Source organism: Octopus sinensis, unplaced genomic scaffold (assembly GCF_006345805.1).
Source record: "Octopus sinensis unplaced genomic scaffold, ASM634580v1 Contig16435, whole genome shotgun sequence".
NCBI lineage: Eukaryota > Metazoa > Mollusca > Cephalopoda > Octopoda > Octopodidae > Octopus > Octopus sinensis.
The window spans coordinates 38022-49419 of NW_021834343.1; the positions used below are offsets into that span (position 1 = coordinate 38022).

Consider the following 11398-nt stretch of genomic DNA (forward strand, 5'->3'; position numbering starts at 1 on the left):
AGGGAGTTTCTATTAAGTTCAGTGGAGACAACCAAGAATTTATCTATTTATAGATAGAGGAAGAGGCAGTTTAAGTGGCAGTGCCATAACTCCAACTCTTTTATGAAGAACTTAACTCTGGTACATCTTAATGTATTTTAGCTAAAGTTAGTAGGCTGAAGCTAGTGGGGTAAGGAGAATAGAAACTTCTAATACCTTAACCATTTAACAGCCATAATCCTTTCAAATCACAAGGAAGCACAAGGCCAGATATTTCGAGAAAGGAGTTAAGTCGAATTCATCGACCTCCTGTGTTCAGCTGGTACTTACCTTATCGACTCCTCGGCGGCATTTGAACTCAGAACGTGAAGCTTTAATGTATTAGTGTGCAATATTTCCAAGCTGGGTCTCTCTCTATATATCGCTCTCTGTCTCTCTCTCTTTATATTTCTATATCCATCTAGCTATCTTTCTTTCTTTCTTTCTTTCTTGCTTTCTTTCTTTCTTTCTTTCTTTCTTTTTTTCTTTCTTTTTCTTTCTTTCTTTCTCTCTCTCTCTCTCTCTCTCTCTCTCTCTCTCTGTCTTTCTCACTATATCTTGCTCTCACTCTCTCACTTTCACCCTCTCTCTTTCTTTCTTTCTCTCTCTCTATCTCTTTGTCTGTCTCTCGCTCTCACTCCTTCACTCTCTCTCCATCCCTCTCTCTCTCTCTCTCTCTCTGACTGTCTCACGCTCTCAATGCCTCTCGCTCACTGTCTGTCTGTCTGTCTCTCTCTCTCTCTCTCTCACTCTTTCTCTTTCTCTCACTCTCCTAATCTCTTACTCGCTCTTCGATGAAGAACGGGCATCCGAAACGTTACACTTCTTTGTTTCCTCACAAAACGAACCATGTTCCATTGTCTGAATTAACTGTACTTAACTATAACGTTTAAGTAAAACAAGAGTATCCGAGAAATATAGTAACTGTCTGTATTAGCATTTAGCAAAGAACAAAAATATCACGAAGAGGAATAAATTATTTTCCTGTGAAGAAGTGTAATACAATACTTTGTGTATTAACTTCCGTCGAAAAGAAAGGTAATGTATATATAACTGGTGTTTTATTTTAATATTTACAAAACTAAATTTACAAAAAAATATTACAAAAGATAATAAATACCGCTAATCTGTTTTTAACTGGCCAGCTGGTGTATTTAATCTGTCGATTGGTTGAACATGTCTACATAGATTAGTTAAGGAACGCCCATGGTATTATGATTTACTATGTACGATATGGAAAGGTTAATTTAATAAACAGTTAACACAGAATATGGCATCGGCAACAGAAGTCAAAGTAATTGCTACGGCTTTATCTCGCAAGTAAAACCTTACGATACGATTCGTTTTAAAGCATAGATTAAACCGATAGATTAAACTATCTAAAATAGATTAAAACTATCATAGAGAAGATAAAAGGGAAGATTATCTGTGACACGGTATCAAGAATTACTACAGTTTAGATATATGGTTATAGAACTATTAGCTTGAAGGTCTTCCGTATGAATAAGATTCATGAATATCTAAGTGAATATATATTGTGTTTCGTTGTATACCCACGTATTCGTGCTGTTAATGATAGCGAACATGTTTATCTTTGTTAAATAAGAATAAAACGAAGTTAAAATATACAAAACTAGGTTTATTTTTAAATGCAGATATTTACATGCTATAATAGAATTTGCATTGAACAATCTTGATGGAAAGAAAAAAAACTTTTTGTCAGTTCAGTATTTGCTATAGCAGTACACAAACTGAAAATTTAGCCAATTACAGAGAAATAATCACGCAACAGTGCTAAGCAGGCAAAGAAGCTTTGCAGGTACAATTTAATTTAATAATTCTTTTCTTACTATGTGCTTTTTATTTCTGTTTTTTTCTTCTTTTCTGTTTTTAGAATGAAATTTTTGTTCTTAAAAAAGATTTCAATTGTTATACGTATTTTCAACGTGAAGTTACAATTTCTTTTTTATTTTTAGTTTTACTGAGAACATCGTAGAGTTACTTGCCCGTGGATAAAAAAAAGAAGGACAAAATAGGTATACTCTGACAGGGGCGAATAACTGACCTTACGATATGTTAATGGTTATTTCAAATGCTAGAATAGCTTGGAAATTCACGTCATCTTAAAGCAAAGGGAAGATTAATATCACGTGCTGTTAAATTTAAATATTCGGATAACTATACCTTCATCTTTCTCACTACCTGTCAGTATCTTTCCATGATGGTAGACATTAGGAAGAGACTTTATCAAAGCTCGTGTTCACTCAAGCAATTATTTTCTTGAGGTATTGCAAATTAATAATTACAATAATCATATGAAGCATTAGTCGCATGACATATACCGGCACACTAGGTGGGCGCAGCGTATTTCAAAGCACACACACACAAAAAAAACTATTCGATCTGTTGTTATTTCTTCGTCTACGAAATCAACATTATCAACACACACACACACACACACACACACACACTTAAATGTATGACTGCTTCTGATGGATTTAGAGCTTCGCGAAGAGTATCATTATCCAGGCTATTTCTAGTAATTCAGTGTCGCTCTTACACCACTTAGTGTTCTACCTGGTTGTGGTATACACAGCAAACGTTGGAGAAAATGCAATAAAGTTTATCCCTGAAGAACTGATCTAGTTCCCCATCCTATTACACATTGAATACCCACTACAGAGGATGCCAACAACAACTAGAGTGAAACGTACGTAAGGAACACATGTTATAAACTGCATATTGTGTTTGTCATATTTTTTCATTTATGTGTGTGCGTGTGTATTTCTTTTTTTTTTTTTTACTGTAGTTTCAGCTCATAGCTGCAGCCATGCTGATTGATGCACTACCGTTTGAAAAAATATGGAACGCTTCACGAATTTGCGTGTCACTTTTGCGCAGGGGCCAAGCTAATCTTCTCTGTATCGTTCCAATTTTATAATATGTACCGCCGTAGCTAGATCATATACACATGTATATATATATAATATATATATATATATATAGATATATATATATATATATATATATATTATATATATATATATATGTATGTATGTATGTATGTATGTATGTATGTATGTTTTTATGCATATACATGTATGTATTCCCATAGCCGTCACTCTCGAGTGAGAATGAGTTGGTAAGATATACTATGCTTTTCCTCATTGTCTTGGGTGCCTGTGAGTTGGTGAGCATACATAGGCAACTTCTCGACCCCCATCTCACCTTTCTAAATACGTGATGATGTGATAGCCGTGGGAATAAAAGACTTCACCAGTTTTTAGCTAGTACTCGCTTTAAATTAGGGGGTCCCAACCTTATTTTCCTTGTGGACACCCTGAGAGATATCTTATCATCTGTGGACCCCGTATATGCACATGTATTTATTTGTAGGTTAGTAAAAATAACAATGAAACAATTTCGTTTTCTTCATAACATAAATTCCAAATACAAATCTTGAAGATGTCAATGAATACAAGTACATCTCCTAGTAAATAAAATTTATATATGGACCCACAAATTACAATTGTTTACTCGTGGACCCCCTTAAAGCTTCTGTGGACCCCCCGGTTGGGAAACCCTGTTTTAAATGATTACATTGGAGCGATATGAAGAAAAAGAGCCTTGATCAGGGTTGCAATGCACTACTTCCTCCAGAAATCGAACCCACGACCTTATGGTAATAAAGCGAACACCTTAACCACCATCCAACCCGTTTTTAATGTGGTCAATCTATATAGAAACAATATAAAGAACGTAATGAAGCTTGCACATGACTGAGGAAAATATCCCGCAAATCGTTTATGTTAAATCCTTTATAACATCTCTATTATTCTTAACTATTTGTAAAAGTGAAACAATAGAATTTGACAAAGCTAGTAATAGCGCGTGTAAGCATACAGCTTGCTGAATTTCATTTTGCTGGGAGAAACAGAAGCCTAACGTTTTGGACAATAATCATCATCGGAAACAAATGAAATGTTTTTGTGATAAAAGTGAATACCGCGACTTCCAGTCTACTTATTCACAACTATCAGCAGTCGGAGTTAGATTTCCTCTCTGCCTCACGGTAAAATAATTTGTTTCCATTTTGTGAACTTTTTTTGAACTAAAAATTCATAGCCTCTGGAATTTAACAGTTTTAGCAGATTTTTCTTATCTTGTAATTGTTTCCTATCATTATCCATTTAAAATTTTGACGATACTGGATTGGTAAAATCGTTAGAGCGTCGCATATAACATGTACTACGATATTTAGATATGATTCTTCACGTTGTGAATTCGGATCCCACCAAGATCAAATTCGCCTTTCCAACTTTCCGGAACCAGTAAAATACCAACGACTCTAGTACAAGTCAAATCTTGGGGTGGATGTACACGACAAATCCCCTCTCTTGAAAATTTCGTGCCTTCAGCAGTATTTGAAGCCATTATTATTGTTGTTGTTGTTATTGTTGTTGTTGTTGTTGTTGCTCTTCTTCTTCTTCTTTTCTTCTTCTTCTTCCTCTTCTTCTTCTTCTTCTTCTTCTTCTTCTTCTTCTTATTATTATTATTATTATTATTATATTATTATTATTATTATTATTTCATATATTATTATTATATTAATTATTATTTTATATTATATTATTATTATTATCATTATTATTATTATTATTATATATTATTGAGGGTGAGAGAGCAGTGCATGCCATCAAAGTGACACTGGGGTAAAATATACGAAGCCCAGTAAACCCATCATGACTACACGTCTGATAAGGGTACACCAGGCACATGCATCACAACCATATGTGCGCGACATGGTGATCTCATATCAAGATAAACAGTGCATGACCATGCAGGTGGGGGCCCAGTTAGAATTTTCTTCTGATCGAGTAGCCCATCTCATTCAAAAGGTCCCTGAATAAGGGTTGTTTAAGGATGTTGAACGAACCACCCATGTTTCCAAAGGTGAATTATCCAAACCTCTAAGAATTCCTTTCAACACACCGCTATGATGCTCCCCTACTGTTACTGCTCGTGATCAGAGATGCACATATCGTCAGCCACTAAAGGACATGGTCAACTGGTTAAAGTCAAACAACTGACAAGCAAATCTGTGGTATTGAGCAGAATATTTGCTGTAGCCCATCTTGTATGCCAGTTCAGTACTGAGGTCGATGTAATCGACTCATCCCTGACTTCCCTTCAGCTGCTCTTGTGGCAAAAAATTCGAAATGATTTTTAAAACGGCAAAGTGACAGAATCGTTAGCATGCTGGATGAAATGCTTAGCGGCATTTCGTCCATCATTACGTTCTGAGTTTAAATGCTGCTGAGGTCGACTTTGCCTTTCATCTTTCGGTTAATTAAGTACAAGTTGAGCACTTGGGTCCTTGGGTCAATGCAATCGACTAGTCCCCTCCTCCAAAATTTCTGGCCTCGCTCCTACAGCAGAAAGGATTAGTATTAATGTTGCTGTTGTTGTTGGCTGGAATCGATAAAATAAAATACTATGGTGTACGATTTCATTGACAATATTCCTCCACAAAAACGAAAACAGAAATTGCAGCCTCTACTTCGGTTAACAGTCTATTGTAGTAGTACCAGACATAATAGTAGTAAGTATAGATCGGACCTCTTAAGTTCGTGAACCTTGTGACCTGGCCGTTGCCAGACCACGGAAAATGCCAAAAAATAGTGACTGGCCCGCGAGGAGATCCGTCACGTAAACCTAATCTTTTCATCTCAGTATTCCACGTATATTCTGATATATTGTCAAAGCTAACACAAAACTTAAAACGGGAATTAATATGAAAACCAGACTTCGAAGCATGTTATATATGTATTTAAAATTTATATTCTTTTAATGTTTCGTATAGTAAGGTAGTCTCGAGTTCAGCCCCGCTGCGCGGCATCTAGGGCAAGTGACTTCTACTGCAGCACTGGGTTGATCAATGCTTTGTGAGTGAATTAGGCGATAATTATAGAAAAACCAACTTGTATATGTGTACATGTGTGTGTGTGTGTGTGTGTGTGTGTGTGTGTGTGTGCGCGTGTAGGTGTGTGTGCGTGCACGCACGCGCGTGTATATATATATTAAAATCTTAGGGTAGCAAGAATATTTATAGAAAAATTCTTAGTTACCAGTAGTCTAGTGAGAAAGAAAAAATTAGTCAATAGACTATATATTATTCAGAGAATAATACAGTGTACATTCAAACAAAGAAGAGATCCCCGAAGAATAGGATATCTGACTCGTTAGAAAGAGCAGTTAAAAACTCCAAGCCACTAATTGTTGTAATTCCGAAAGTGATTGAAAAATAAACACTTACCTTAATCCTAGACCCTGCAAGGTTTCTGCAGACTTAAATACAGATTGAAATAATCTCAGTCTATATCTGGCACTGCGTCCTCAGTAGGGTATAAGTAGCAGCTATAAGTAATCAGCACCTGCAATATGTGCTAATTTTCGAATTTCTACCGCTAGATGCGAAACATATATATATATTATATATATATATCTATATATAAATAAATATATATAATATATACGAGGGACGTTCAGAAGTAAGACCCTGACCCACTTGTAGTTGTTTGATCTTGCTAAATTTTCATGTGCAATTATTTATATTATAGATTTAAGGGCAAATTACAGCTCTGAACTAATTGTGGTTTCTGATTTACAGGTGTTTGAACTGAGTCAAGTGTGAAATGGAGCCTGTTGAGTGTCGAGCAGTGATCCGTGTTTTGTATTTGAAAGGACGCACACCACGGGAGACTTTTGATGAAATGAAAGTAACTTATGGTGATGATGCCCCATCATATGACCTTGTAAAACGCTGGCATCGTGAATTCAAACATGGTCGGAACTCTGTGGAAACAGCCCCCAGATCTGGTCACCCTCCTTCTGCCATTGATGAGGCATCTGTCCGTCAAGTTGAGGCTGCCATTTGGAAGATCGACGCATAACTATTCGCCAAATAGCCCATGAGGTCAAGATTAGTACCGGGTCTGTGGAAACTATCATTCATGACCATTTGCATATGCAAAAGGTGTCTGCCAGATGGATTCCAAGGTTGCTCACACCTTTCCAGAAGCAAGAACGCGTCGAGTGCTCGAGGATAGATTTGGAGATGTGCCAAGAAGATGAGTCAAATTTTTTCAAAAGACTGATTACACAGGATGAAACCTGGGTCCATCACCATGATCCAGAGACCAAAGCCCAGTCAATGCAGTGGAAACACCGTGACTCACCTCCTCCAAAGAAGGCAAGGGTGCAGCCCTCCGCTGGCAAGGTCATGCTCACAGTCTTCTGGGACCAGGACGGAGTAGTGATGACAGATTTCCTGGCAAAGGGTACCACAATTACAGGAGCCTATTATGCTTCACTTTTGAGGAAATTAAGAGAAGCTATAAAAATTAAGAGGCGGGGCAAGATCAGCAAAGGCATCCTCCTCCTGCAGGACAACGCTCCAGTCCACAACTCGATGGTCGCCAGATCAGAAGCGCAGGCGTGCGGCTATGAACTCCTCCCCCAACCCCCTACTCTCCTGACCATGTACCCTCGGATTTTCACCTCTTCCCAGTCATGAAGTTGTTTTTGAAAGGAAAGCGTTTCCCGGATGATGCAGCCTTGATTTCTGAAGTCAGGTCGTGGTTGGAGGACCAAGCTGGGGTCTTCTACAAAAACGGTCTCTAGAGCTGCATCAAACGATGGGAGAAATGCGTAACTCTGGGTGGTTCCTATGTAAAAGAAGACTAATAACTGTGCCAAGTGTCGTTGCTCTACTGCTATGGGAAATGGGTCAGGGGCATTACTTATTGAATGCCCCTCGTATATGTGTGTGTGTGTGTGTGTGCACATGTTCACATGTGTGTGTGCGCACGCGCGTATGTCTATGTATATGTATATGCCTTTGTGTCTGTTTTTGACCCACCCCGCTGACGTTTGACAATCGGTGTTGGTTTGTTTACTACACCATAATATAGCAGTTAGGCCAAAAGACTCCGAGAGAATAAGTACCAGACTTCAAAAACATGAGTACAGGGGTTGATTTGCTCGAGTTAACTGTTCAGGGCGGTGTTCCAGTATGACCGTAGTCCAATGACTGAGACGAGTCAATGATATTAATTTGATATGGATTCGCTTGATATGAACTCGTAGCAACACATTCAGAACGTGCCGGATTATGAGAGTTTCTGGATCATAGAGTGCCGGATTTAAGAGTTCCAGCCTGAATAAATAATCGTTGCTATAAATAGACTGGGTGAAATTAGTGATTTTCAATTTTTTTTTTTATTGCAATATTTTTTGATCCATCGGGAGATGATGGTGATGACGAAGAAAAGAGAAAAAAATTATGGCAAGATTTTTTTTTTTTTTTGAAATGACAGAAGTTAAAAAGATAAAATAAAATAAAATAAAAACAGCAGCAATAAAGAAAACAAAAAAAACAACAACAACAAGAAAAAGCAACAACTTTACCATCGACAACACCAGTGATGAATAACATCAGCTCCAACAACACCACCAATCCCAGTTGAAATATCGATGGCGACAACAAGAAAATAATAGCAACGCCACTACCACCACTAACAACAACAACAACAACAATGACAACAATAACAACACCAGCATCAGCAACAGAAGTCGCCCTTGAAGAAAAGAGAAACAAAAGAAAATACAAAGGAATAGAAAAGGGAGACGAGAGAGGGAGAGATTGAATAAAATGAAAACTGAAAAGAAAAGAAGCGCTTGGTTGGTTTACAAAGATTATGGCGTGTCGGGTGGATGGGTAAATGGGTGGTCGGCTGGTTGGCTGGTTGGTTGGTTGGTTGGTTGGTTGGCTGGCTGGTTCTATAATTAGGGTGGGTAACAACGGCATTGTGGCATTGTGGTATCTGAAATGGAGAATATTCTTGGACAACGGTTGCATAAAGAACAGAAGCGAAGTTTAAAATGGTATGAATTAGGCCTCAGATGAAAGGACATGATGCTATGTATGTATGTATGTACATATTATACGTGTACGTGTATGAATGAGTGTGTATATCTATGTGCGAGTGTATATTTTTGTTTGTGACTGTATATGTATATATACATATATACACATGTATATAAACACAAAATCCATTTATACGTATCTATATATTATGTATATATGTATGAATATATATGCATATGTATGTATATATATATGTATGTATGTATTTTGTATGTATATATATATATATATATATATATATATATATATATACACGTGTGTAGTTATATAAATTCACACAAACAGATATATATATGAGAGAGAGAGAGTGTGTGTATGTGCATGTGTGTGTACATATAATCACTTACGTACACACACACACACACACACACACACACACACACACACAGGGTTTTAAAAGATTTAGAGAAAAAAATGGAGACCGATGAGAAGTATGACAGCATAAGCAAAAAATAAAACAGAATGCAATGAAGGGAGAAAAAGTTTTTTAAAAATGATAAACACCAAAGAAGAAAAAAAAGGCGGGATAGGGAAAAAAATGATTCAGAAAATGGCGGAAACGAAGAAAAGAAAATCAAAATGGCGTCGAAAAGGTATTGACTGTTGTAAAAAAAAAGTTTGAAGTGGTTAGCTGTTGGTTAATAATTCACAGGGACATTGGTTGGGATGTTACTTTCAATAATCTAGCATACGGATCGATGTACGTTTGTGTTTGGGTAGTGTGTTGTGTTGTGTGTGTGTGTATGTGGAAGGGGAAATAGAAGAGCAGAGGGAGTAAGCGGTGAGAGAGAGAGTAAAGGGAAAGAGAATGAGAGACGGTGTGTATTTGTGTATGCATGTGTGCGTGCGTGTATGGTTGTATTCATTTGTGCGTGTGTCTGTGTGTGTCTGTGTCTGTGATCTTTTACGCGTGTGTATATTTTATGTTTTGTGCATGCGCGTACATTATCAAGAATAACCTGTTCAGTTTGCGTCTGTGCGTGCATGTGTGTGTGTGAGTGTGCGGGGGGTGCCTGTGTGTTGCATGCATGTTTCTTTGAATATCCGTGTATCTGTGCTTGAAAATGTATGCGCATGTGATTATGCGTGCAAGTGTGGAACCCAGGTTTGTTAAAAATAAGCGCATGAGTGAGAAAATGTTTTGTGTGGTGACCAAGCGTTTTGTCTTCGTGCGCATGTGCGTTTGTACAGTTTTACTTGTGAATGTATGTGAATAATCGTGTGTGCATGTATATGTGTGTGTGTTTGCGTTTTTTATACGTGAATCTATATGAATAACATTCTCTATGTGTGTCTGTATATATTTAGCTGCGTGTTCCTCCGCTCCGTTCTAAGAATGCCTTAAGAAGCAAATTTATATTGTCCTAGATATCATGATCATCTGTAGCGATGAATTATGGAGCTAGTATCTTTCTCCAAGAATACAAGTTCCGCCATACTTTGATCCACGTTAGTTGGTACATATCTTATCACTGCAATAATAATAGAAATAAAGATGAAAATGTATTTTTGTTGCTGAATTTGCAAGACTTCTCATCAATGGTCCATAGATGTCTTCTTTCTCCTGTGATTATTAAAATCCCATTGACGTCGAATGAGCTGACATCCACAGCAGAGCGAGTTCGTACTTTGAGGACCTGAAACAAGAATAGCAGATCGATTCTGTTTTAATATCAGTGTTATTTCTTCGATTTTGATTTGTCTTGCTTTTTCTTATTTAGTTGTTGTTTTCCTTGATTCCATCGATATTACTTTGGTCTATTTATTCGTGTTTACTGATTGTTGTTACATATGTGTGTATGTAGTGTATATGTATGTCCGTACGTACAATATACATGCTTGTATGTAAGTACAAATGTATATCTGTATCTAAATATATATACGTGTGTATGCGTGTGTGTGCGTGTGTGAGTGTGCGTGTGTGTGAGTGTGTGTGTATATGCGTGTGTGTGCGTGTGTGAGTGTGTGTGTGTGTGAGTGGTGTGTGTGTGTGTGTAAGATGATGCGTGTTTACATGTAAATGTATATGTTTCTTTGTATGCATATTTAGATGTATCTTTGCATTTTTGTATATACGCATATTCTCTCCTGTTTTTAATTATTTAAATTCTTCCTCTGAGAAAAAGTCTGGTTTCTAACCAAGATACAAAGCTCCATGAAAGGAATGTAGATATCAAAAACAATATCATATACTTGAGAATAGTTTAGCATATTTTTAGTTCTTCTTACAGATCGTATTTGCAATGTACGAGTTATCTGGTTGATGACTTTTTCTGCAAACCTGGCTTATCCAGTTTGTCCCAAATGCATTGACTCACAAAACTAAGCTTCACCAGTTATCATTGCTTTATATGTGAATTTGTAATCTCGACATACATGCTGGAGGGTTCG

The 11398-nt window shown here is 37.1% G+C and overlaps 1 non-coding gene across 1 annotated transcript; it reads right to left on the reverse strand.

The window, feature by feature from the left end:
* Nucleotides 1–2874: 2874 nt before the first annotated feature.
* LOC115230808 lies at nt 2875–2978 on the reverse strand. The gene has a single exon (XR_003883461.1). It is a non-coding gene; the product is annotated as a U6 spliceosomal RNA (small nuclear RNA).
* Between the last annotated feature and the right edge of the window lie 8420 nt (nt 2979–11398).